Genomic DNA, 27,843 nt, shown 5'->3' with positions numbered 1-27,843 from the left:
CAGATGGCTGGGGAATTCTGGTAGTTGAAGTCCACAAAGCTTAAAATTGCCAAGGTTGAGAAACTCCGATACAGAGGAACTCCCTGCTCTGTGGAAGAGCTCTGAGAGATGAAGACGAAGAGGAAGGTAAAGACATGGTGAAAGATGAGAAATGTGTCCAAGAGGTTTCAGCCAGTTAACCAAGAGGAAATGGGCAAAGTCACTGGAAGATCAGCTCTGCCAACTCTTCAAGGTGCTGGTTCTCACCTATAAGGCCCTACATGACTTAGGTCCAGGATATTTGCAGGACCTTCTCCTGCCTGCCTCTCACTGTCCTGTTCGCTCACATAGGGCTGCTCTCCTCAGGGTTCTGACAGCGAGCCAATGTCATCTGACGGCGCCCAGGGGTAGGGCATTCTCTGTGGGTGTTCCCACCTTCTGGAATGAGTTGCCTACTGAGCTCCGGACGGCTCCTGATCTCCGCTTCTTCCATCGGGACCTGAAGACTTGGCTGTTCAAGCAAAAAGGCTGACTCTGATTCTGGGTTTTATTATTTATTATTTATTAGTTAATTTGGTTTAAAATGGGATTTTGTTGTACATGTTTTAAACTTGTGTTCGCCGCCCTGAGTCCTTCTGGAGAAGGGCGGCATATAAATACATGAAATAAATAAATAAATAAATAAATAAACAAACAAACAAACAAACAAACAAACAAACAAACAAACAAACTTTCCAGGCATCAACTTCTGGCATCAACTCAAGTTCTCAGGGGGTCTTATGCACTGGTGGGTTGCTCCCGGTTCGGTCTGGTTCTATAGAACTGGTAGTAAAACCGGTGGGAGGCTCTGCCCACCCACCACGACATCATCATGGGTGATCTGCGCATGTGCAGAAGCGTGCGTGGTCCCATTGCGAACCGGTAGTAAAGGTAAGTAGAACCCACCCCTGGTCTTATGGCATCAGCTAAAGATTCCAGGTATCATTATAGGGTCAACACAAGCTTCTAGGAGTAATTGTGGCCACAACTCAAACTTTCAGGGGTACTTCTGGGGTCAGTTAAGGTTTCAAGGGTCTCTTGAGGATAACTCAAGCTTCCAGGGATAACACTGGGGTCAAATAAGGTCACAGAGGTCATTTGAGGTCAACTCAAGCTTCCAGAGGTAATTTTGGGGTCTTTAAGTTTCCAAAGGTCATTTGAGGTCAACTCAAGCTTCCAGGGGTAATTCTGGGATCTTTAAGTTTCCAAAGGTCATTTGAGGTCAACTCAAGCTTCCAGAGGTAATTGTGGGGTTAGTTAAGGTTCTGATATCCTGCCACCTAGTGGCCATCTGAGGTTCTGGAGTCTATATCTAGTAGCCCCAAACTCCATTCTTATATGGCAGAAATAACCAAAATGAATTCAATTAGCTAATTTTGCACATTTAGTACTAGTGTCAAAAAGAACTGATAAAACTTTTTCGACTACAGAATCCACCTCTCCCTAACGCGATTTAGCAGCTGCCTTTCTGCCCAATGGGAAGGTGGTGTCACAAATCCCAAGCGCTTGCTCCTGTTTTTGGAAGCCCAGTTTCCCTTTCTGCCGACTTTCTTTCAGAAACCAATTCCCCCAAAGAGCCATGTCTAACTGATACCATCCCTTTGATAAATGAAGCCAACAGGCCTAAGCCTTTGTTCCATTTCCGGCCTTGGTTGAGGATTACATCTCTGGGTTATTTTGGTCTTCCTCACAGCTGTTCCTTTCTTCTACTCTTCCATAATTAGAAGGAGAAGGAGGAGAAGGAGAAGAAAGAGGAGGAGGAGGAAAGGTGGAGGAGGGAAGGTGGAGGAGGAGGAGGAGAAGAAAGAAGAAGAAGAAAGAGGAGGAGGAGGAAAGGTGAAGGAGGAGGAGGAGGAGGGAAGGTGGAGGTGGAGGGAAGGTGGAGGAGGAGAGGAAAAAGAGGAAGAGGGAGGAGGAGGAGAAAAGAAAGAGGAGGAGGGAAGGTGGAGATGGAGGAAGGTGGAGGAGGAGGAAAGGTGGAGGAGGAGAAGAAGAAAGAAGAATAAGAAAGAGGAGGAGGTGGTGGAGGGATGGTGGATGAGGAGAAGAAGGGAAGGTGGAGGAGGAGGCGGAAAGTTGGAGGAGGAGAAAAGGTGGAGGAGGAGGAGGAGAAAGAAGAAAGAGGAGGAGGTGGTGGAGGGAAGGTGGAGGAGGAGAAGGAGGAGGGAAGGTGGAGAAGAGGAGGAGGAGAAGGGAAGATGGTGGTAGAGGAAGAGAAGAAAAAGAGGAAGAGGAAGGAGGAGGAGGAGAAAAAGGAGGAGAAGAAAAAGAAAAAGAAGGAGGAAAGATGGAGGAGGAGGAGGGAAGGTGGAGGAGGAGGAAAAGGGAAGGTGGAGGAGGAGGAGGGAAGATGGAGGAGGAAGAAAGGTGGAGGAGGAGGAGAAGAAAGAAGAAGAAAGAGGAGGAGAGGAGGAGGAGGAGGGAAGATGGAGGAGGAGGAGGGAAGGTGGAGATGGAAGAAGGTGGATGCGGAGGAGAAGGGAAGGTGGTAGTAGAGGAAGAGAAGAAAAAGAGGAAGAGGGAGGAGGAGGAGGAGAAAAAGAGGAAGAGAGGAGGAGGAGGAGGAAGAGAAAAAGAAGGAGGAGGGAAGATGGAGGAGGAGGAGGGAAGGTGGAGGAGGAGGAAAAGGGAAGTTGGAGGAGGAGGAGGAGGGAAGATGGAGGAGGAGGAAAGATGGAGGAGGAGGAGAAGAAAGAAGAAGAAAGAGGAGGAGGAGGAGGACGTGGAGGGAAGGTGGAGGAGGAGGAGGAGAAAAAGAAGAAGAGAGAGGAGGAGGAGGAGGTGGTGGTCTGAAAAGTCTCCACAGGAAAACTCTGAAAGAACAGGTGTGCTGTGGAGGAGGGAAAGAGAGAGAAAGAGAACATAGCCAAGACAATGCTTGGAGTGTTTTGATGCCACCGAGTAGACAAGCTTTCAAAGGTGGCCTTGTCAGGGTGAAATCTCAACAGACGGATTCTTTTTCTCCTCTCTTTCCTCGCCTATTCCACCCCGAGTTGACACCCCTCCTGTGCCACACAGAAATGTCATCCATTCTTTGAGCCCCATTGGCATTCGATGGGAACAAAGGCAGCATTTATTGAAACAGGAGCTAGCTTTGTGCGTCTCGGCCTGCCGAGTGGGCCTGGGTCTGTACGTGTTTTCGGGTGGGAGAAGGCTGAACTCCAAGAGAGCTGCCACTTGTCACAGAGACTGGGCTAAATTCAAAACTACAGAGTGGCGGAGACGATGCCCGTTTTCAACCTTGCCCCCGCCCCGTAGCTGGGTTTTCCCAAAGTTCATTCAAAACATTTTGTAGAATACAGTCTCAGTTATTCTTTCCAAAGGCCAGAAAGACTTGGAGTTGTTGCATTGTCCCAACTAGGAACCATGCTGTCATCAAGAGCCAGAGGGTTGTGAGTCCTCTGTTCCTTGCTAAACACATGTGGTAGAAGTTGAAGTTGTTGCTCCAGGACTGTTCAAGTCCTGATGGCATGGAAATTCCTTGGTTTGGTTTGGTTTTGGTTTTATTTGATTTGTATACCGCCCTACTCCCGAAGGACTCAGGGCGGTGAACAGCCAACAATAAAATACATAAATACACAAAATTTAAAAACCCGATAAAATCAAATTAAACTTTTTGGCCCAGACAAATTAAAATACCCCAATAATTTAAAAACAGATTAAAATTTACATATTTTAAAAAGGGAAGAGATCAGGCCAAGCCCGCTTGATGGAATAAAAAGGTCTTCACAGCACGGCGGAAGGAACGCAGATCCGGGATCCTCCGTATCTCCGGGGGGAGCTCATTCCAGATGGTAGGTGCCCCCACAGAGAAGGCTCTCCCCCTAGGGGCCACCAGTCGACACTGTTTGGCTGACGGCACCCGGAGGAGTCCCTCTCTATGAGAGCGTACTGGCCGGTGGGAGGCTATTGGTGGTAGTAGGCGGTCCCGTAAATAACCAGGCCCTAAGCCATGGAGCGCTTTAAAGGTGGTAACCAAAACCTTGAAGCGCACCCGGAAGACCACCGGGAGCCAGTGCAGCTCGCGCAGGAGAGGTGTTACATGGGAGCGCCATGTCGCTCCCATTACCACCCGCGCGGCTGCACTCTGCGCCAGTTGGAGCCTCCGGGTGCTCCTCAAGGGGAGCCCCATGTAGAGAGCATTACAATAGTCCAGGCGGGAGGTGACGAGGGCATGAGTGACCGTGCGTAACGAGTCCCGATCCAGAAAGGGACGCAACTGGTGAATCAGGCGGACCTGATAAAAAATCCTCCCGGTCACGGCCGTCAAGTGCTCTTCTAAAGACAGCCGTGAATCCAGGAGGACGCCCAAGTTGCGAGCCCTCTCCGTGGGGGCCAATGATTCGCCCCCAATAGTCAGTGATGGCGTCAACTGGCTATATCGGGACGTCGGAAACCACAGCCACTCGGTCTTGGATGGGTTGAGCCTTGGGTAGCTTTGTCCCACCATCCCCTCCTTCCCTTCCTTCCTTCCTTCCTTCCTTCCCTCTTTCTCTTCCTCCCTCCCTTCTCTTCCCTCCTTTCCTTTCTTTTCCTTTCCTTTCCTCCTTCCACCTACCTTCCTTTCCTTCCCTCCCTCCCTCCTCCTTTCCTTCCTTCCCTACACTTTTCTTCCTTTCTTCCTTTTCTTCCTCCCTCTCTCCTTCCCTTCTTCCTTCCTTCCTTTCCTTGATCCCTTCTTTCCTTTCTTCCCTCCCTCTCCTTCCCTTCCATCCACTTTTCTTGCTTGCTTGCTTCCTTTTCTTCCTCCCTCCCTCCCTCCCCCTTTCCTTTCCTTTCTTTTCCTTTCCTTTCCTTCTCTCCCTTCCCTTTCCTTCTTTATCCATTAACCACCTTCCCTTCCCTCCCTCCCTCTCTCCCTTTCTCCTCCTTCTTCCCTTCCCTTCCCTTCTCTCCCTTCCTCCTCCTTTCTTTCCTTTCTTCCCTTCCCTTCCTTTCCCTTCCCTTCTCTCCCTTCCTCCTCCTTTCCTTTCTTTCCTCCCTCCCTCCCTCCCACCCTTCCTTCTCACTCACTTACCTACAACCCCTCCTTTCCCCCTCAACAACAACCCTGCCACTAGGATTGTGAGCTTCCACAGCTAAGGCTGCCTTTGTATCTAGGCACCTCTGTTCCTATCTAGGGCCTCAACCCTCCGGCACAATTTCACATTCAGAACTCAACCCTAGAAGGTTTGTCCAAGGGGATGTTCCATTCAATTTGAAAATATCCTTACTGTGCCAAATCCTCCCCCCCCACTCTCCACTTGGAGTCTTAAGTTTGCCACCAGTGTCATGATCCATGCCATCACTTTCCCAGGGAAAGCATGGGAGTGTAATAAGTAGTTCTCCCTCCTGAAAACAGACCTGGAAGAAGAAGCTAGAAAGATGTATCCTTAAAGCCATCAGAAACGGACAGCTTCTAAGACCGTTTTACATCTTCAATTGTTACGTTAGAATGACTTGTCCAATACTTCTGTGCCAGCTTCATGGATGAGTCAGGATATGAAGCTCAGCCCAATAAAGACAATGCCAACTATTCATAATGCACAATTTGGCTGATTTAGCAGATAAATTTCCTATCTGTTAGGTAGCACTTTGGTAGCTTTAACATTTTACAAGGATTAAAAAAATAACACTGCAAGGATAGAGATGCAACGTGCCTACAGTTGTGCCATAAGGAGAAGAAAGGGACTTTCAAGAAAAGCCTGGTAGGTTGCTCACTCATTCTGGTTGCCCACTAACCTTATTGGGCATCGCTCCAGAAAAATGGGTAATTCGTCACCTGCGTTGCTTCCTACCCATTTTGGACTGTCATCTAATCAAGTTCTGCAAAATTGGGATGCTTTCAAAAGACTGAAATGGACTAAGATTGCAAGGGTTTGGTCTATGACTCATCCTTCCATAGTTCCCCCTCTCCAATGGTGGGTTGCCCCCGGTTCAGACCAGTTCGCAAGAACCGGTAGTAAAACTGGTGGGAGGCCCCGCCCACCGCCCCCGATGTCGTCATCGGCGATCTGTGCATACGCAGAAGCAAGGTGCGCGAACGAGCAAACGGATCACGCATACACGATCCCATTGCCGGTGGTAAAGGTAAATAGAACCCACCCCTGCCCCCTTCCCGTCCGCCCCAAAAAAGAACCCAGAGCCCAATGCCAAAATCTGAGACTCAAATAGCAATTTCATGTTTGTTTGTTTTAAAAACATCTTCCCGAGGCGTACTCAGCAGCTCGATGCAATTCAATGTTGTTGAGCACAGAAGACCACAAAGGAACGAATGATAGACTGAAGTTGCTAATGGAGATGCCCAGTTTACTCTTCCGATGCATTCCTTTGAGTAAGTGGAAGCAACAAAGAAAACAACTGACAACCGAGACCCCTGGATCACATTTTCCCCTCGAGTTAAACTTCTTCTTTTTTTTCCCCTTTTAACCCAAAGACTCTCATAAAAGGGAGAACAAACAATAAACATAGATGCGAAGTCCACATCGTTCTGAAATAATTTTTTTTTCAAGAGGAACATAGTCCAGCTGCGCTCGGATGTTAGCCAAAGGTGCAGATGAGTTCATGGACTGCCAATAATTAGTAGAAAAACTCTACCATCCGCTTTTAGTGGAACAAGGATTTAAATCTCAGCTTTGTATCGGAGTCTCACACTCTGATTTGTCTCTTTTCCCCCACATAAATATATTATACACAAAGAACATGGCTGGGTTCTTCTTTTGCTCACTTTTCTCATTAGTGAGGGAGACAGAGAGAGAGAGAGACAGAGAGACAGAGAGAGTGAGAGAGAGGGACAGAGAGAGAGAGAGAGAGAGAGAGAGAGAGAGCGAGAGAGAGAGAGAAAGAGAAAGAGAAAGAGAAAGAGAAAGAGAGATGGAGAGAGTAGGGATGCAGTGGCTCATTGGTTAAGACACTGAGCTTGTCGATCGGAAGGCCGGCAGTTCAGCGGTTCGAATCCCTAGTGCCGCATAACGGGGTGAGCCCCCATTACTTGTCCCAGCTTCTGCCAACCTAGCAGTTCGAAAGCATGTAAAAAAGGCAAGTAGAAAAAATAGGGGCCACTTTTGGTGGAAAGGTAACAGTGTTCTGTACGCCTTTGGCATTTAGTCATGCCGGCCACATGACCACAGAGACGTCTTTGGACAGCACTGGCTCTTCGGCTTTGAAACTGAGATGTTCCCTAGAGTTGGGAGCAACTAGCACATATATGTGAGGGGAACCCTTATCTTTTACTTTTACCCATTAGTGATTTTTTACCCATTACCCATTTTTTTGCACTGATTGTGGGTTTAACCCAGTGGTGAGTTTCTACTAGTTCGCCCCAGTTTGGGTGAACCGGTAGTGGCAGTGGCGGGAGGCTCTGCCCACCCACCCGGATGTCATTACGGATGCTCTGTGCATGCGCAGAAGGTTCTGCGCATGCGTAGAAGCACCGTGTGCGAGCGAAGCAAGTGCCCGCTCACAGTTCCGAACCAGTAGCGAAGGTATGTGGAACACATTACTGGTTTAATCTCTTGGAACAGAAGGCATTCACCTTCTCACTGGAGAAATGCACATACATTTATGTATGAAGTAGAGTCGGAAACATTTCTATCTGGAGTTTTGTTTGTTTTTTAATGAGCAAAATGCCTCTAATGTATTATTTTAATCACCTCATATGCGCAGGGGATCGTACCAGTGGTGGGTTGTCCTCGGTTCGGACCGGTTCGCAAGAACCGGTAGTAAAACTGGTGGTAGGCCCCGCCCACTGTCCCGGATGTCATCATCAGCGATCTGCGCATGCGATCCCATTGCGAACCGGTGGTAAAGGTAAGTAGAACCCACCCCTAGATCGTACATATTACAAAATTGCACAATTGGCTGTATAATAAAATGACGAAATCAGAAGTAGGAACTAGAGCAATGTGAACACAACAACAAGAATATTACTAGGGCATAGAATATTATCAACCCTGGCATCAAACTCTGATGTATATTTTTTTAACAGTATTTAGGTGAACGAAGTGAGAACAAACAATAGAATGAAAGCAGAGCGGTTTCCGACACTAACAATTGGTTCTATGGATATAATTCTGTAATCTTTTGTTTATTTGATCTGCTTTGCTTTGATTTACTATTTGTCTTTCAAGATAAATTGGAGTAGAATAGAATGGAATGGAATACAAAGGAATGGAATAGAATAGAATTTTGGGGGGGGGCGGGGGGACACCTTAATTCAATTTCTGGAATTGCTGACAGACTTGAAGTGATTTCTGGATAAAACAAATGAAATTAAACTTGCACACACTGGAGTTAAATTAGTGAGTGAGCCAGACAAACGCAGTTCGGCAGTTCCCATAAAATTGCTCAGTCCAATTATCTTAAATTGCTCAACAATTGTGTTTTTGGAAAACAGTAATACACACTGTTTATACTTCCCTCCTAATATGTTTAAGTTAACAGATTGGGCTATCATTTATCTGGAATATTTATATGTTTTACCATCTATTTTCTTCTTTTTTTTAACCAACTCTAAATTCATCCCAAGAATGACCATTGAACTGAACTAAACATCTGCATTTCACTTGCGCTTCTTATTGTACGATAAATATCAGTCTTGAATAAATAATATAAAAAGCAAAAAGAACCAAAAATCAAGAGCCAACAAGTTCTTATTACATAAGATTTTAAGGCATCTTTTCTATATGGATTTAAACCTCGAAGTGGGAATAGAATAGAATAGAATAGAATAGAATAGAATAGAATAGAATAGAATAGAATAGAATGCAGAATAGAATAGAATAGTATCCTTACGATTTATATTGATATTGTTTCCTGATTGCTTATTTGTACCCTATGACTATCATTAATAGGGTACATCATGATTCTTGATGAACGTATCTTTTCTTTTATGTACACTGACAGCATATGCACCAAGACAAATTCCTTGTGTGTCCAATCACACCTGGCCAATAAAAAATTCTAAAATTCTAGCACTCTTCAGTGTGATATCCTTGAACCATTCCAAAAATTCTCACTGAGTTGAGCAGCCCTTCTAAAAGTCAATAAATTGTACATTTCAGTATGGTTTTTTTTTTTTAAAAAGGAAATTGTTAAATGTATGGGAAGTGGAATAGGAAGAATAGAATAGAATAGAATAGAATAGAATAGAATAGAATAGAATAGAATAGAATGGAATGGAATGGAATGGAATGGAATGGAATGGAATGGAACGGAACCTAATATAGAATTCAGAATTCAGAATAGAACAGAACAGAACAGAACAGAATGCAGAACAGAATAGAATAGAATTCTTTCTGGCCAAGTGTGATTGGAGACACACAAAGAATTTGTCTCCGGTGCATAAGGTCTCACTGTACATACTATGTGAATTCTTCACATCAGAATTCAACCTTCCTGCAATTGGTTTTTCTCCCTTATTTATTTTTTAAAAAAATACTATGGTTGCATGTATACATGCTCATACCGCACAAGTAAGAAGCACATAATAATCACACCTGTTTATTAATAAGCTGAATGATTTTTTTCCTACAAAGAAAAGAAAAGAGCAACCACATTATTCTAATTTCCCTTTCTCTGGCAGAGGTCTCCCCACTTCTCCTTGGCCACATGGTACAAGCTTCTGGATCAGAAATCCCAGAGTTTTTTTTTTTTTTAGGAGCAAACTACCATGAAGGTCTTGTCTGGAGGCTTTTGCGGCTGTTGTTTTAAGACTTGGCCAAATAGAATAAGGAGACGTTAACCCTCCTTTCCTTGATCACAATTGTAAGAAAAATAACTCTCCCTCTTTTGAAGTCCTCTCCAAACAATAAGTGCTGCCCTTAAAGCTTAAAGTGCTGCCCTTTAACTGGATTAGGGGAATAAAACCTGCCAGATGCTTGTCTTTTGGGGGCACCGTTCTTGCTTTGGGTTTAAAGAATAACAGAGTTGGAAGGGATCTTGGAGGTCTTCTAGTCCAACTCCCTGCTCGAGCAGGAGACCTTATACCAGTGATGGTTAATCTTTTTGTCATTGCATGCCGAAAGTGTGTGTGTGTGTGTGTGTGTGTGTGTGTGTGTGTGCGTGCGTGCATGCCGGCACCCATAATGCAATGTGTGTGTGATGCACTCCGCATGCCCTTCCCCTGTGCATGCACGTATGACCCCCGTGGCCCCCTGTACCCCTGCAAATGTGCGTGTGACACACACACCCCCGGCGGCCTGTTTTGGATCTAGCAGGCCTCTCTGCAGCCTCCTGGGACAAAATATGGCCCACGGGGGGGGGGGGGGGGGCTTATTGCGCCCCCTTGATCTCCCCGCAACCCCCCACCCCCTGCACATGCACATGGGTCTCCCACATGTGCCACACTCACCCCCGCGCATATGTGGCAGAGAGCCGAAAATTAGCTGGCCGGCGGGAGGTCCGTGCGTGGTGGAACTGAGTGGGCAATGGCTCATGTGCCCGCAAAGAGGGCTCTGTGTGCCACCCGTGGCATGCATGCCATAGGTTTGCCATCGCAACCTTATACCATTCCAGACAGATGGCTGTCCAATCTCTTCTTAAAAATCTCTAGGGATGAAGCAGACATAAATTCCGGAGATGAGCTATTTCTAGGCCAGTCTCTGGCCAACTATTTTCATGTTGAACTGCTACATGATTGCCTCTTAAAACTTTTGGCTTCCTTTGGTTGCCCTGTCTCACTTAATTATGCTCAACTCCGGGACTGTATCTTGAACACAGAGCATCTTTCCTATGAAATCCAGAATCCTGCATATATTTTCCCCTCCCCTTAAAGAATCAGAATGAACCCTGCCAAAAAGTACTGAAAGTGAAGAGAACGTCTTTAAGGGTTAGAGGGACAGATTTGTGCCGTCAATTGATATTGATCGAGGAAATTCCTTTTCTGTTATTTTAGCTGGCTCACAAGCTGTGTCTTGCTGACCCTTTGGGTTAGAAGCTTGTTATTTAAAGAAGGAAGGGAAGGGATTTGAATTTATGGTAAGATTATATCGTTCGGGGCCCTGGGGAGGGGCTCTTCACCACTGGAGATGGTTGATGGCTAAGAAGATCTCATCCCGATGTTATCCGTCTGTTGGTTCTGGTTTCTTGGTTTGGCTTTTTTTTTTTTTTGCATAGTTTTAAATTTTAGTTAGTTTTTTTAGGATCTATAAGCCACCCAGAGTCACCTTATCAGGGAGATTGACAGCATAAACATTTAATAGAGATAGATAGATAGATAGATAGATAGATAGATAGATAGATAGATAGATAGATAATAGACAGACAGACAGACAGATACTGGTAGATAGATGATAGATAGATGATAGACAGTTAGACAGACAGACAGATGGACAGACGGACGGACGGACAGACAGATAGATAGAGGGTAGAGATAGAAAGGTAGGTAGGTAGATGATAGATAGATAGATAGATAGATAGATAGATAGATAGATAGATAGATAGATAGATAGATAGATAGATATGGATGGATAAATGGATGATAGATAATTGATAGATAGATAGATGATAGATAGATAAATAGATGGATGGATGGATGGAAGATAATTGATAGATTGATAGATGATAGATAGATAAATAGATAGATGGATGGATGGAAGATAATTGATAGATTGATAGTAGATAGATATAGATAGAAAGATAGAAAGAAAGAAAGAAAGAAAGAAAGAAAGAAAGAAAGAAAGAAAGAAAGAAAGAAAGAGTTATCTACATGTACCAATACTGAATAAATATATTATTGTACATTGTATTTTTCATCAGTCTCTATCCAACAGGCTTCATAGGCCTTGCAGCGATTTAAGTTGAATTTTTTTTTAAAAAAAGTCTGAGTCTAAAGAAGGATGGACAAAGTTGCTGCAATAAACATTGAAGATAACTTACATAAAGATTCCCTTTTACTTCAACAACAGCCCTGTTAGGTGAAGTTGGCTGAGAAAGAAGGTTTGGGCCAAGGTTCATAGAGGATGGTGGATGGTAATGGAGACCTCCTAGGTTCTAGCCTTCATTGTTCCACCAGACAGCTTCTGGACAAATGTTATCATGTGTCCATGACCCCTATCAAAACCAGAAGCATTCCTGATAAATAGCTTTCAAAATTAATATGTTCAGTTTGTGGAAAGGGTGTTGGAGGAAAAAAGAAAGAAAAGGAAGTTCAATTCATTTTCTAGAGAAACCAACCAGAGCAGAAATGGGTTATAAACAGAGCTAGACCATTTCACATCATTGTTGAATGTTAGGGGGTCACAGGCCGTTTTTAATATTGTAGTGGAGAGAAACGTAGAGGGCACGGAAGAGGTTAAAGACAAAAAAAAACCCCGAGTGACTCTCTTTCTCCAACAGCTGCATTTCATTGTGAAAAGGGTCATGTAGTGCCAAGCAAAACAGAAAAGAGGAAGGCACATAGATTTGTTAGTTTGAAGTAATGGACCACATGGTGTCCGATGGTTTATGTTCTCATGTTTTCTGGAGTGGAGTCCCAGGGGACTTGAGATACCGCTTCCAATTCCTAGCACTCTATTGTTTCTATTGATGGTTTCCAGATGGCAGAGACAACCATGGTGAAATCTCTGGCTGTAGGCCAAAAATATAGGGGGAAGACAAAGTGAAAACGGACAACTTCTTTCCCCCACTCCTCACCCTTGTGATTTTTGAGTTGCCATATTTCATTTTGGAATTAGGAAATACACCTCTCAACTCTGCCATTGATACAGCTTATCTCAGAGGGAGAGAGACAGACAGAGACAGACAGAGACAGAGACAGAGATAATGGATGGATGATGATAGATGGGATAGCTAGCTAGCTAGCTAGCTAGCTAGATGATACATAGATAATAGATAGATGATAGATAGAAGATAGATGATAGATCCGTGACAGAGAACCTATGGCACACATGACACAGGTGGCACATAGAGTCATATCTGTGGGCACGCGAGCGCTGCCCTAGCTCAGCTCCAGTGAGCATGCGCATGCCGGCCAGCTGATTTTGGGGCCTTCCGGGCCCACCAGAAGTCAGGAAACAGACCATTTCCTGCCTCTGAAGGGCCTCTGGGAGAGTGGGGAAGGCTGTTTTCACCCTCCCCAGGCTCCAAGAAAGACTCTGGAGCCTGGGGAGGGCGAAAAACAGGCCTTCCGAGCCCACCGGTAACCTTTTTGCCATTGTGTGCCAAAAGCGGGGGTCGCGCGGGGAGGGGGGGCGTGCGCGGGGGCAGGGCGGCATTGAATTATGGGTGTGGGCACGCACGTGCATGACCCCCTCATGCCCCTTACTTTTGGCACGCAATAGCAAAAAAGTTAGCCATCACTGTGATAGATGATAGATAGATAGATAGATAGATAGATAGATAGATAGATAGATAGATGGATGGATGGATGGATGGATGGATGGATGGATGGATGGTAGGTAGGTAGGTAGGTAGGTAGGTAGGTAGATAGATAGATAGATAGATAGATAGATAGATAGATAGATGATGGATAGATAGATATATGAGAGAGAGAGAGAGAGAGAATACTTGGCTTCTAAGCATTAAGAATTAGTTCTGCCCTACTTATCTCATCTGACCCATGGACAATATTTTTCTCTACACTATTAGGATGAACATCAGAGAGATGGACCCACAGCCTGTATAAGCCAGAGTGGGTTCTTCCCTCAAAGCTTGGTAGTGAGTTCTTTAACTGGTTTGGGAATTAAGAAGATGCTGTGTTGTTCACAACTAAACACGCAGTGCTATCCCAGGCCCTCCAATTAACTCAAGGATGGTCAAAGTCTGAAATATTGCAGTCTCCTAAAATGATCGGTGACTTTGCGTCATCCTTCTCCCAAAAGAAATCAGATGATTTCATTAGTATTTAGGTTGGCAAGAAAAAAAAGATACCATTAATAAATAAATGTTTGTCTATCAGAGGGATTCTCAAATTTTCGCCATACAGCAACTGCCAAAGCAAAGCCTGGGGAGAGATTTGACATTGTTCTCACTTTGTTCAATCAGGATTTTCATTTCGTTTTGTTTTGTTTTGTTTTGAATGAGACAAATCTCTTTAAAAAAAAAAAACTTGCTCATAACTTCTCGAAGAGTTTAAAAATCTCCCTTTGCAGGTAAATATAAGAGCCGTGGTGGCACAGTGGTTGGAATGCAGTATTGCAGGCTGACTCTGCCCACTGCCTGGAGTTCGATCCTGACCGGATCAAAGTAAACTCAGCCTTCCATCCTTCTGAGGTCAGTAAAATGAGGACCCGGATTGTTTTTGGGCAAAAGGCTGACTCTTTAAACAGCTTAGAGAGTGCTGTAAATGTCACCCTTACAGCACCCTTTTTACATAGTGGACTTGTATTCAATGCAACCAATATTGACTCCTCTAGTTCCTAAACTTTAATTCAGATTTAGTTCAGTGGTTGACAGTACCTTATGATTGATCCTCACTGAACAGGAAAGTTAGAAGTTGCTCAAGATAGAATAGAATAGAATAGAATAGAATAGAATAGAATAGAATAGAATAGAATAGAATAGAATAGAATAGAATAGAATAGAATAGAATAGAATAGAATTCTTTATTGGCCAAGTGTGATTGGACACACAAGGAATTTGTCTTGGTGCATATGCTCTCAGTGTACATAAAAGAAAAGATACGTTCGTCAAGAATCGTAAGGTACAACACTTAATGATAGTCATAAAGTATAAATAAGCAATCAGGAAACAATCAATATCAATATAAATCGTAAGGATACAAGCAGCAAAGTTACAGTCATACAGTCATAAGTGGGAGGAGATGAGTGAAGGGAACGATGAGAAGATTAATAGTAATGCAGACTTAGGGAATAGTTTGACAGTGTTGAGGGAATTATTTGTTTAGCAGAGTGATGGCGTTCGGGGAAAAACTGTCCTTGTGTTTAGTTGTTCTGGTGTGCAATGCTCTATAGCCTCGTTTTCAGGGTAGGAGTTGAAACAGTTTATGTCCAGGATGCGAGGGGTCTGTAAATATTTTCACAGCCCTCTTTTTGACTCGTGCAGTATACAGGCAGTATACAAGTCCTCAGTGGTAGCCATTGTTGAAAGATCAACATTTCTCTAAATGCTATGGATGTGTGTTTAAAAGATTGGGTAAATGGATTGGCTTAATTGAATATAAATGTACATTTATATAGGTGAATATATGCAATTTATATAAAGGAATTTATATGTCTAGATATCCATTCTGCAATTTCAACACTGTAGTACATGAATAACATGAACTGGATCTGCCACCTTAAAATGAATCATCTCATATGAGTCAGAGGGCAATTTTAAGAAAAATCTTGGCAACTTTTCAATTCCTCCTGCTTTCAACAGCTGCCAAAATACGCAACTTTCGAAATTCTAGAAACTCTAATTTTCCTTACTATGAGCTCTCTCGCAAGTTTGGCCAATAGCTTTTAAGTTCAATATTTCTTTTCTGCTATTTTAGAAAAAAAAATGATTAATTCCCTTCCTGTTGCAGCCCAGGATAAACATTAGGGCATTTGAAAGTGTTCCTTATTTCCTCTCCACCTCTGGCTTACTGCAGAAATAAATTAAAGATAGATAGATCTGGTAAATTTCTGAAATTGTTCTCTGAAAAATGAACATGGAAAAATGGGGGGGGGGGCAGTGGAATTGATGAAGTGTTAAATAGTTTATAACTGACATAACACTTGGCATCATTCCAGATCTTCTGAAAGGACGTTAGGCCCAGCTCCACCCTTCTTCTTCTTTTTTTTGAAAAAAGTTTTTTATTTTATTTCTTATAAACATATTGTAAATGTACGTTCACTTATTCATAATTACTCACACATATACTGTACATATATTTTCTAAAGAATTTTTTTTTAAATTATATTCGGGGTTGCTCTTTTACCCTGTCTTCTCCCTTATTTTACAACAATCCTTTTTCTTCTTCTTCTCTCTTTCCCTTCCCTGTCTTCTATCCTTTTCTACTTTCTTCTTTCCTCCTCTCCTTCCTCTTCTCTCCTTCCCCTTCCTTTTCCCCACTCCTTCCTTCTTCCCCCCCTTTCTAACCTTCTCTCCTACTCTTTTTTCCCCTCCCTTTCTTCCTCTCCTTTTCCCTTTCTTCTGTTCCTCTCTCTCCTTCTCCCCTCCTATCTTACCCTCTACTTCTCTCTCCATTCTCTCTCCTTTGTTGTCCAATATTTCCCCTATTGGTATCCGAGCAGCCCCGATTTTCTATTAATATATGCTTTCTTTTCTATTTCCACCCTTCAATCCACCCTTCTAAATTCCTAAAAAATCTAGTCTGCTTTTCTGTTTTTAATGTGCGAACTAGAATTTCTTTTTCTCTTTTAAACATTGGCTAGAACTTTTCAGATATTTGTCTGTAAACCTTTGCAGCTTTCCTCACAATCTATTACTCCGTAGCCAGATGCGACTTAATAAAATATTTATCATTTGTTTATGTAAAAAAAATATATTTATGACCCATCCCCACCCTGGTGGACTTTGGGTGGGGCACAATAAAGCCAAATGTCTTTATTGGAACTATGGAACTATGAAAACCAAAAATAAACAGTGAAAACCAATCTCCCAGAACTAAAGCAGTTTAGTGCCCATAAAATTAACCTAATAAGCCAAATGCATGGTCCATGCTGTACTTCAATTGCTTCAGTGAAATGTCAAAAATTTTGGGACCTTCTCGGGAAGCCTGTTCCATAAATGAAGGTGCCACTAAGAAGTCTGTCACTGGACCCACCCAAAGTAGAGAAACCTGTAATACAATTCAGTGAGAGCAATCAACCCAGGGAAGAGAAGTTGCCTTCAGAAGTTGTGGAAGCTTCATCACTGGAAGCTTTCAAGAAGAGACTGGACTGCTATCTGTCAGAAATGGTGTAGGGCAGTGATGGTTAACCTTTTTGGTGCCAAGTGCCCAAAGCGTGAATGCACGCGCGCATGCCCAAACCCCCAAAATGCAATGCGAGCACCCCTCGTGCATGCACCCCACTCTGTGCATGCATGCGCACAGTGGTGGGATTCAAGTAATTTAACAACCGGTTCTCTCTCCTACTGATTTCTTGCAACAACCAGTTCACCAAACTGCTCAGAAAGTTAACACCGGTTCTCCCAAAGTGGTGCGAACTGGCTGAATCCCACCACTGCATGCACATCCCCAGTGCATGTGCCCCAGCCCCCAATGCCCCGTTTTGGCTTCCAGGTTGGTGCAGGAGGCTTTCCAGGCCCAAAACGGGGCACGGGTTAGTGGCTTCCAGATTGGTGCAGGTGGCAGAAATGGAGTAAAAAGGTAGGGCAGACTGAGGGGGGGGGAACCTGCAGAAATCGGGGAAGGCCCCACCCACCCCCGCGCATACACAGCAGAGAGACCCGAAGACCACCTGGCTGGTGGGAGGCACACACGCATGCGCGGTGGAGCTGGGCTAGGGCAATGGCTGGTGTGCCTGCAAGGAGGGCTCTGCATGCCACCTGTGGCATATTTGCCATAGGTTTGCCATCACAGGTGTAGGGTCCCCTGCTTGGATGGGGGGTTGGACTAGATGACCTACAAGGTCCCCTTCAACTCTGTTAATTTGTTAATCTTCTTGAGATGGTCTCTGGTCTTGATAAATGGAGATTGAGAGGGTTTGATTTTGCCATTTCTGAATTTACCTTGGCATCCAACAGGGTTCCTGTTTTCTTTGAGATTTCAGCAGTTCGGGAAAAACCCATTTCCGTGTTTCACAAATCTTATCAAGAAAGACCACGCTCACGTTAGAGGCAAGGGAGCATTTCTCCATTTCTATAAGCTCATGGCTGAAACTTAACTGGCTAATCAAGGTCAGAACTCCTTAATACTCATGGGAGAATATAAGGAAATCTCAGGGCATAACTAAATTGAGAAGTTCAAAATAACCTAAAAGGTAAAGGTAAAGATTCCCCTCGCACATGTGTGCTAGTTGTTCCTGACTCTAGGGGACGGTGTTCATCTCCGTTTCAAAACCGAAGAGCCAGCGCTGTCCGAAGATGTCTCCGTCGTCATGTGGCCGGCATGACTAAACGCCAAAGGCACATGGAACGCTGTTACCTTCCCACCAAAGGTGGTCCCTATTTTTCTACTTGCATTTTTTATGTGCTTTCGAACTGCTAGGTTGGCAGAAGCTGGGACAAGTAACGGGAGCTCACCCCGTTACGCGGCACTAGGGATTCGAACCGCTGAACTGCCGACCTTTCGATCAACAAGCTCAGAATCTCAGCCACTGAGCCACCATGTCCCAAAACTTCCTATAATAGTAGGCAATAGCAAACTAGTTTGATATTTGTTGTGAATACATCATCAATATACTTGATATAAGAGACTATTTGTACTTCAAGGTTGAACTGTGCAGTATTGGCATTCTCTGAGCTTGGTTGTTTTCTTGCAGATGTTACATCATCAGTATAGAAACAAACCATCCAGTTTGAAGCAATAGTTATAAAAGCCAACTAGACTGAAAACTAGGTGACTGTGAGTTCTACTTCTCCTTAGACATGGCAGTCAAGATGGGTGACTTTTGGCTGGCCATCTTTTCTTAAACCACTTAAACAACTCACAGTGTTCTTCTTGTGAGGTTAATAGAAGGGCAGAGTCTTATGACTACTGCCTCAAGTTGTCCCAAATAAAGGTAGGATATAAATCTTGAAGCCAACTTTTTTAGCTTTGCGGTTGGGAGAAAACGAAAAATTTAGAAAGTTTAAACAGAATCCATGTGTTCTTAATCTTAGCGTTCTTCGCTAACATTTTATAGAATTTTCCTTCTGAGGATTACATTACATTTGACAAAGGAAAAAGATTTATATCAATACAAGAGTTATCAGGGTTTTTTTTAAAGCAGTACATTAATTTCAAAAATGTACAAGGGGGTTTCAAATCAGTGTTGGGAATGTGAAAAGCGTGAGTGAGCAATTTATCACGCAGGGTGGATTTTTGTAAGAATGCTAAAAAAATTTGGATACAAATTCATAAGGTAAAGGTTCCCCTCGCACATACGTGCTAGTCGTTCCCGACTCTAGGGGGCAGTGCTCATCTCCGTTTCAAAGCCAAAGATCCAGCGCTGTCCGAAGATGTCTCTGTGGTCATGTGGCCGGCATGACTAAATGCCAAAGGCACATGGAACGCTGTCACCTTCCCACCAAAGGTGGTCCCTATTTTTCTACTTGCATTTTTTACGTGCTTTCGAACTGCTAGGTTGGCAGAAGCTGGGACAAGTAACGGGAGCTCACCCCGTTATGCGGCACTAGGGATTCAAACCCGCTGAACTGCTGATTGCTGCCGAACTGTTGATTGCTGAACTGCTTGTCAATTGACAAGCTCAGTGTCTTAGCCACTGAGCCACTGCATCCCTACTCTCTCTCTCTCTGTCTGTCTCTGTCTCTGTCTCTGTCTCTGTCTGTCTCTCTGTCTCTCTGTCTCTGTCTCTGTCTCTGTCTCTCTCTCTCTCTCTCTCTCTCTCTCTCTCTCTCTCTCTCTATATATATATATATATATATATGTAGGTCTTTGGTTATTCGGGTCTTCTCCCACGTAAAATTGGAAGTGTCTTGGCGACGTTTCGACGAAGTCTCATTCGTCATCTTCAGGCTGGTGTTCTCGGCTTCGTGCTTCGTGCTTCCAGGAGCACTTTTCATTTCCATTGCTCCTGGAAGCACGAAGCCGAGAACACCAGCCTGAAGATGACGAATGAGACTTCGTCGAAACGTCGCCAAGACACTTCCAATTTTACGTGGGAGAAGACCCGAATAACCAAAGACCTACATACAAACACCCGCGAAAACCTGAGAAAACATATATATATATATACATATATATATATTTGCAGATGGTATTGCTGGAATAAATAAATGCCAAATTTTAAAGAAAGGAGACATGATTTTACTGGAATCCCTTTCACAGGGAAATGGGCGAAGCAGACAAGACATGAAATATAATAAGAGCGTTCATTTTTTACTGTTATTAATGCCCTGGTTTTATAAGCTCAACGACAATACTCTGAGTGGTTGTTGGACAGGGGAAGAGAGCCCTCAGGTTCGCACTGGGTTTACCAGGGAGTACCAAAATAAATAAGTAAATAAACAAACAAACAAATAAATAAAAAAGGGGTGGCAGGAAGAATATTGACAAGTACCTCGCAGTTTATTAAGTTATGCTTAGGAGGACTCTGCTTGGAAATGGGACAACTTGCCGCAGCCAGCTTGATGTGGCCAACTCACCACGGCCAACTCATCGCAGCCAAATTATTACAGCCAACACCCTACGGGACAGCTCGGCGTAGCCAACTCGCCACGGGACAACTTGCTGCAGGACAATGTAACAATTCTATTTAATCATTTAAAATAAATAATAAAAAAAAGATTTTAATTTTTACCATGAACTTTTTTTTTTTTTTTTTGCTTTAATTTATATGCCACCCTTCTCTGGAGACTCAGGACGGCTTACAAAGCGTTAAGCAATAGCCTTCATACTTTTGTATGTATATTTATACAAAGTCAGCTTATTGCCCCCACAATCTGGGTCCTCATTTCACCTACCTTAGAAAGGATGGAAGGCTGAGTCAACCTTGAGCCTGGTGAGATTTGAACTTGCAGTAATTGCAAGCAGCAGATGTTAATAACAGTGCTTTAGTCTACTGTACTACAGGCTCTTCTACATTAAATTCTGTCCCTCCTTTTGTATCCTTTCTTTAATTATTCTGTTCCAGGGGTAGGTTCTACTTACCCGTACTACCGGTTTGCAACGGGATCACTAGCACAGATCACTTCTGCTGATGTTAGGGTCAGTGGGCAGAGCCTCCCGTCGGTTTTACTACTGGTTCTATAGAACCAGGGGGCAACCCACCACTGTTCTGTTCCACCATTTCTTTGATATTAGTGTAACTCTTGCCCTGCGAGAGTGAGTTGTCCGGTGACAAGATGGCCACAACAAGTTGGTCGTGGCGAGTTGGCCATGGGGAATTTGCCTCAGGATCGCAATTGTAGCAATAGCAATCACATTTAGACTTATATACCGCTTTACAGTGCTTTTACAGCCCTCTCTAAGTGGTTTACAGAGTCAGCCTCTTGCCCCCAACAATCTGAGTCCTCATTTTACCCACCTCGGAAGGCTGGAAGGTTGAGTCAACTTTGAGCCTGGTGAGATTTGAACTGCCAAATTGCAGGCAGCCGGCAATCAGCAGAAGTAGCCTGCGGTACTGCACTCTAACCACTGCACCACCGTGGCTTGGTCGAACATCTTCTAGAATGGCCGTTGTTAATTTCCTCATTTTTACATTGGTTCCAAACATCATCGTGATGATCAGTTGCATACTATCTGTTCACCGGGGTGGTTTACTAATACAGGTAGTCCTTGACTTACAACCATTTGTTAAGCAACGGTTCAAAGTTACGACATGGGGAGAAAAAGATTTATGACCGGTTTTTGCACTTACAACTGTTGGAGCATTCCTATCATTGTGTGATCAAAATTTGGACAACTGGCATGTACTTATGACAGTTGAACTGTCCTGGGGTCACGTGATCATTATTTTTAACCTTCCCCTGCCAGCTTCTAACAAGCAAAGTCAGTGGGGAAAGCCAGATTTGCTTAACGGCTGCATTATTCGCTTAACAACTGCAACGATCTGCTTAATAACCATAGCACCAAAAAATTTTCAAATTTGGGAGTGAATCCCATAATAACCACCTTGCTTTGCAACCAAAATTCTGATCTCAATTATGGTTATAAGTCAAGGACTGCCTGTAGAAAATTTACACTAATAGCTGTCTAAACCAGGGGTGTCAAACTCAAGGCCTGGGGGCTAGATCCGGCCCATGGGGTGCTTAGATCTGGCCCATGGAGCCGCTCTGGAAACAGCGAAGGACCGGCCCTCGGTGCCTCTGCCAGTGAAAATGGAGCTCGGGAGGGCCACGTGCAGCCCTTGCAAGCTCCATTTGTGCTGGCAGAGGGTTGCAGGACACCGTCCCAGCTGAAAATGGAGCTTGCAAGGGCCATGCATGCCCCCCCTCCAAGCTCTAGTTTCAATGGCAGAAAATTACAGGAGGTTGTTGCAGCTGAAAATGGAGTTTGGGAGCCTGTTTCGCTGGCAGAGCACTCGCACCGCCACAGGTGCCCCCGACACAAGTGACTTCATGCTGGCATGCCCCACCCTGGCCACGCCCACCCTGGCCCTCCAAGGTCAAATACAACCCTGATGCAGCCCTCAATGAAATCGAGTTTGACACCCCGGTCTAAACTATTCACACATAGCAGGTCCTCTGGATGTTATACGGAACTAGAATTTGGCATCTCTTCATTATAAAACAAGAGAGTATTCCAGTCATTATAGACATGAGCTTTGTGTAGGAAAAGTATTTGGAGCTATAGGAAGCTCCCCCGCCTCACCGATTAAAATATTCTATATTCTTAGTATTAAAAAGAGGCAGAGAAAAATCTTAATAGAGGCAGAAAGCAGCCCCAGTCTTCCTGCCGTAGGAAAACAGCCTCAACCAGAAGCTTGAAGAGTCTGGGTTTTTGGAATGGAGATTTTGTATCCATTCAGAAAGCCTGGGCCAATCTATTCATAAGCAAAGAGATTCCAAATAAGCAACACAATTAGGCAAGCCAGAACTGACAAGATTAGCTCAGATAAACACCTAGGATCTTCATTTCCCCTTTTGTCTATACAACCAGCCATGACCCCTACATGACCCCATAGGAATCTGACAACAGCCATTAAAATATTAACACACACATACTTACACAGGAACAGGCATCTCAATCATGAGGCCTCAACGAATGTATAAAAGCCCACCTATCCCAACCCTATTTTGGGCAGCCACCCCAGAAACATGCTGCTTTCACTGTTGTTTCCGGAAAACCAAATAAACAGAGATCTCCTTTCCTGCAGCCACTCTCCATTTTATTTCCAGCGTCTTTCTCCCAGCTTGGAACTGGGCTTGATTTTTCTTCCAACAAGACTAAAGGAGAGCCTCAAATAAAGAAAAGACTAGTAAGCCCCAGAGCTCACTGTAACAGCATTGCCAAAAAGGCATTAAGAGTTGTTAACCTAATCTTTGAGAAGCTTCTTCTCCGGTAACATTGTACTGCTAACTAAGGCATACAAAACCTTTGCCAGACCAATTCTCGAATACAGCTCATCTACCTGGAATCCACACTGTATATTGGACATTAATACAATTGAGCGGGTATTTCACGAGAAGAGTACCCCACTCCTCTACTCACAATAGAATCCCTTATGCCACCAGACTTGAAATTTTGGCCTTGGACAATCTGGAACTGAGGCGCCTGCGGTCTGATCTAAGCATAGTACACAAATTTGTCTGCTACAATGTCTTACCTGTCAACAACTTTTTCAGCTTCAACCACAATACACAGGCAAACAATTGATACAAACTCAAGGTAAACCGCTCCAAACTTGATTGCAGAAAATACAACTTCAGCAACAGAGTGGTCAATGCCTGGAATGCTCTATCTGAATCCATTGTTACAGCCTCAAACCTTCACAGCTTCAACCTCAAACTGTCTACCATGGGCCTCACCTCATTCCCAAAAGGTCCATGAAGGGGGCACGCATAAGCACACCAGCGTGCCTACTGTCCCTGTCCTACTGTCCCCATTTATTTGTATTCATTTCCTTCGTTCATGTCTATGTTCATACTTATACCTGCTATCTTGTACATGTTTGACAAACAAACAAACAAACAAATAAATAGTAGAAGTGCAACAAATGTCTGCAACAATTCTGTAACCAATTCTGCAAAAATTAAAAATAGTATGTATCATTTCTCTATCTTTGAATTAGACAGTCTCTCATATTTCTAACTAGAGTCCTTTTTGGAGATTGGCTGCTATATTTACAAACTGTTGTGTCCTTCAGAGAAGGTGGCTACCAGACCTGAAAAACTTCAGTTGACCAATAAATGAGAGCAAAAGGATTTATGGCGATCTGGTTCTTGTTCAGAATTTCATAAATATGGTAGCTCTATTCCTGAAGCTGCAAGAAGAACATAAGGATGCTTACCACATCTTTGTGGTTGTATATGATCCATAGCTTGCAATCACCATACTGTAGGAGAAGAACAGGCAAAGCCTGAAGGTGGAGTCAAGAGAGAAATCAGCCTGGAGTCATTGCATTGCCACAAACTTTCTACGTCCAATCTCTCTTGAATTTCCTTAACTTTTATTGCATTAGTTGACTAGATTCTTGTGTATGAGCAAGAGCAATAAATTAGCTTAACTGAAATTTAATGTGTAGTCCTGATTCTTTGGGCCATACTGTACACATCCCTGTAATGGCATGAGGAAATGACCTTAGAAGACAGGAATGAGAGCTGCACCATGATAAGAGTCTGATAAATGAGATTTTGAGGAGGGGGAGGAGGAGGAGGAGGAGGAGGAGGAGGAGGAGGAGGAGGAGGAAGCATTGCAGAAGGAATCTTTTTCACAAGAAGAAGTCAAAGATGAGTGAGATACTTTCATACTTGCAAGTTTCTGTTAATGCAATGGACTATCTTGTAGGACTGAGTAGCATGCTTAGTGGAATGAATTACAAGAATAAGGATTATTTCTATGCTCTATTTCCCTAGTAATAGGTTGGTTTGTCTTCTGCTTTGGTCCATGTCCAACTTTCTGGAGATCTTCATGTCTGCAGCAGCTGCCTCTTTTTCAGTCCAGAAAACTAAGCAGGGGGCAAGCTTTAGACAATGAAATGTGGTTCTACAGTGTCATTCCAAAAACTCTCATGGAAGATGCTTCCATCAGACACATCCTGTCCCTTAGCATTACACAAACAAACAAACAAACTTTAACCCAAGCAAACAGTACAACAAGCAAAGATAATAATCATATCCTGGGCTTCGTTCCCTGCAATCTTGATGCTTTGTTTGACCCTGCTGCTCTCAGCTGGCTTTAGAAAATGAGATGTTGTCTTTCTCTGTTTAGGTCGGGGAAGTGTTTCCTGTCTGGTATTTACAACCAATTGGTGGCAGCTCTCTGAAGGATGTGTCAAGTTGAGCTGTGATCACAAATGCAGCTAGCTTCATTGGTTTCTTTCACACAAGTATTTGGAGTTGGCTTGCCAGGCCCTAGTAAGCTTCTACCATGACTTTCAAACTTTGTGGCTCAGTGTGCATATAGTCTAGTAATAGCAATAGCACTTAGACTTATATACCGCTTCATAGTGCTTTTACAGCCCTCTCTAAGCGGTCTACAGAGTCAGCATTTTGCCTCCAACAAACTGGGTCCTCATTTTACCCACCTTGGAAGGATGGAAGGCTGAGTCAACCTTGAGCCTGGTGAGATTCGAACTTGCAGTAATTGCAGGCAGCTGGTGCTAGTTAACAGTACTTTAGTCTGCTGCGCCACCATGCCCATGATCAGTGATGGAATTCAATTTTTTTTTACCAGCGGTTCTGTGGGCGTGGCTTGGTGGGCATGGTGTGACTTGGTGGGCGTGGCAGGGGAAGGATACTGCAAAATCCCCATTCCCTCCCACTCCTGGGGAAAGGATATTGCAAAATCTCCATTCCCACCCCACTCTGGGGCCAGCCAGAGATAATATTTGCCGGTTCTCCGAACTACTCAAAATTTCTGCTACCGGTTCTCCAGAACCTGTCAGAACCTGCTGAATAGCACCCCTGTCCATGATCATGTGTTCAAAGTTCAGCTGCTTGGGAACTGGCTCATACTTATGATGGCTGCAACATCCCGGGGTCATGTGATCGTCTTTTGTGACCTGACAAGCCAGGTCAATGGGGAAGCCAGATTCACTTAACAACCAGGTTACTAACTTATCAATTGTGATGATTCACTTAACAGCTGTGGCAAGAAAGGACATAAAATAGGGCAAAACCCACTTTAACAAATATCCCAGAGAAAATTTGGGCTCCATTGTGGACTTACATTGAGGATGGTGATCGGATGGTCACATCCAAATGGGCTCCTCGGTCTAATACGAAAGTGCTTTCTTTGGCCTTTTAAATTTCCCATCTAGCCTATAGCTTGGTGTTTCCAACCCACCCAAAAACTAAAGGTTTCCTCTGTCCTGTCGATTCCGACTCTAGGGGCGGTGCTCCAGTGGTGGTTTTCTACCGGTTCGTCCTGGTTTGTGTGAAATGGTAGCAGCGGCAGCAGGAGCTCTGCCCCCCCCATCCAGACATCATCACGGATGCTCTGCGCATGCGCAGAAGTGCCATGCATGCACAGAAGTGCTGCACGTGCGCAGAAGTGCCATGCATGCGCAAAAGTTCCACGCGTGAGTGCACACTCACAGTTCCGAACCAGTAGCAAACGTAAGTGAAAACCACTACTGCGGTTCTCATCTCTATTTCTTCGGAGGGAACCAGGGTTGTCTGATGACATTTCCCTGGTCATGTAGCCTGCATGACCCAAAGACTTAAGAAGTCCAATCTGCTCAGTCAAAGTAGGTGAGGAGTTGTTGCATAATCCATCATCTATGTATCCATCTCAATCAGAATAGAGTTGGAAGGGACCTCGGAGGTCTTCTACTCAAGCAGGAGACCCAAACCATTTTAGACAAGTGACTGTCCAGTCTCTTCTTTAAAACCTCCAGGGATGGAGCACCCACAACTTCTGGAGGAAAGCCATTCCACTGCCTAATTGTCCTCACTATTAGGAAGTTTCTCCTTAATTCCAGATTGCTTCTCTCCTTGATCTGTTTCCATCCATTGTTTCTTGTCTTGCCTTCAGATGCTTTGGAGAATAGAACATCCTCTTCTTTGTGACATCCCCTCAAATACTGGACTACTGTATCATGTCACCTCTAGATCTTCTTAAAGGTAAAGGTAAAGGTTCCCCTCACACATATGTGCTAGTCGTTCCCGACTCTAGTGGGAGGTGCTCATCTCCGTTTCAAAGCCAAGAGCCAGCGTTGTCCGAAGACGTCTCTGTGGTCATGTGGATGGCATGACTTAATGCCAAAGGCGCATGGAACACTGTTACCTTCCCACCAAAAATGGTCCCTATTTTTCTACTTGCATTTTTTATGTGCTTTCGAACTGCTAGGTTGGCAGAAGCTGGGATAAGTAACAGGAGCTCACTCTGTTACGCGGCACTAGAGATTCGAACCGCTGAACTGCCAACCTTTTGATCGACAAGCTCAGCATCCTAGCCACTGAACCACCACGTATGTCCCTCTTGATCTTCCTAGCCATATCCAATCCCTGCAACCATTCCTCATATGTTTTTGTGTATGGGCCCTTAACCATCTTAGTTGCTTCTTCTTTGTATTTGTCAGATTGCAGAGCTGTTCTTGGCAGCTTTTGGAGACCCCATCCCTCAGCAAACCCACAGCATTGCAGATTCCCACAACATCCCAGATAGCCTGAATTAAGAGAGTTATTTATATATATATATGTGTGCAACAAAAGAGAGAAGCATTCTTATCTGAGCTCTTAAAAACCAAACTCCCCCCCCCCAAATCCTTTCAATCTATCTTGTGTGGCTGGAAGCAAGGGCATCATTCCTCTCCCTCTCTCTCTTTCCTTCATTCCCTTCAAAAACTTTTCCTGAACACTTGCTCTGTTTTTGATCAAACAAGGGAGAAAGAAGCCTGGGCTGAATAGGGCTCTGTTTTCACTCCTCGAGATGGGTTTCTCACTCTTGCTGTTCTGAAAATGTGTGGAAGCGTTAAAGAAAAGACAGCTGCACCCGAGAAACGCCAGTAACCCTTGAAGCTTCCTGCCCCTTTTCTTCCCCGTTCAAGCCTGTGGGGCGTTGGGACCCCTTCAAATCAATGCGCATCTATGTTTCCGTTTAGTTCAGAAGACAATCCAGCTGCCAAGTTTCAAGAATAAACAGTACTGGGAACTTCACAGAAGATGATCTCTGTGGTCAGGTTTGAA

At 44.1% G+C, this 27,843-nt stretch overlaps 1 protein-coding gene and 1 pseudogene across 1 annotated transcript in view; one reads left to right on the top strand and one right to left on the bottom strand.

Annotated features, from left to right (window-relative positions):
- Positions 1-27,843, bottom strand: part of ZCCHC24 (zinc finger CCHC-type containing 24) — a 153,918-nt gene that overhangs the window by 29,492 nt on the left and 96,583 nt on the right. The window lies entirely within an intron of this gene.
- Positions 145-27,332, top strand: LOC148113188 (uncharacterized; annotated as a pseudogene).

Source organism: Pantherophis guttatus, chromosome 6 (genome assembly GCF_059756535.1).
Source record: "Pantherophis guttatus breed Tessera chromosome 6, ASM5975653v1, whole genome shotgun sequence".
Lineage (NCBI taxonomy): Eukaryota > Metazoa > Chordata > Lepidosauria > Squamata > Colubridae > Pantherophis > Pantherophis guttatus.
The sequence above is the reverse complement of the archived record's forward strand: the minus strand, read 5'-3'. Positions and strand labels throughout refer to the sequence as shown.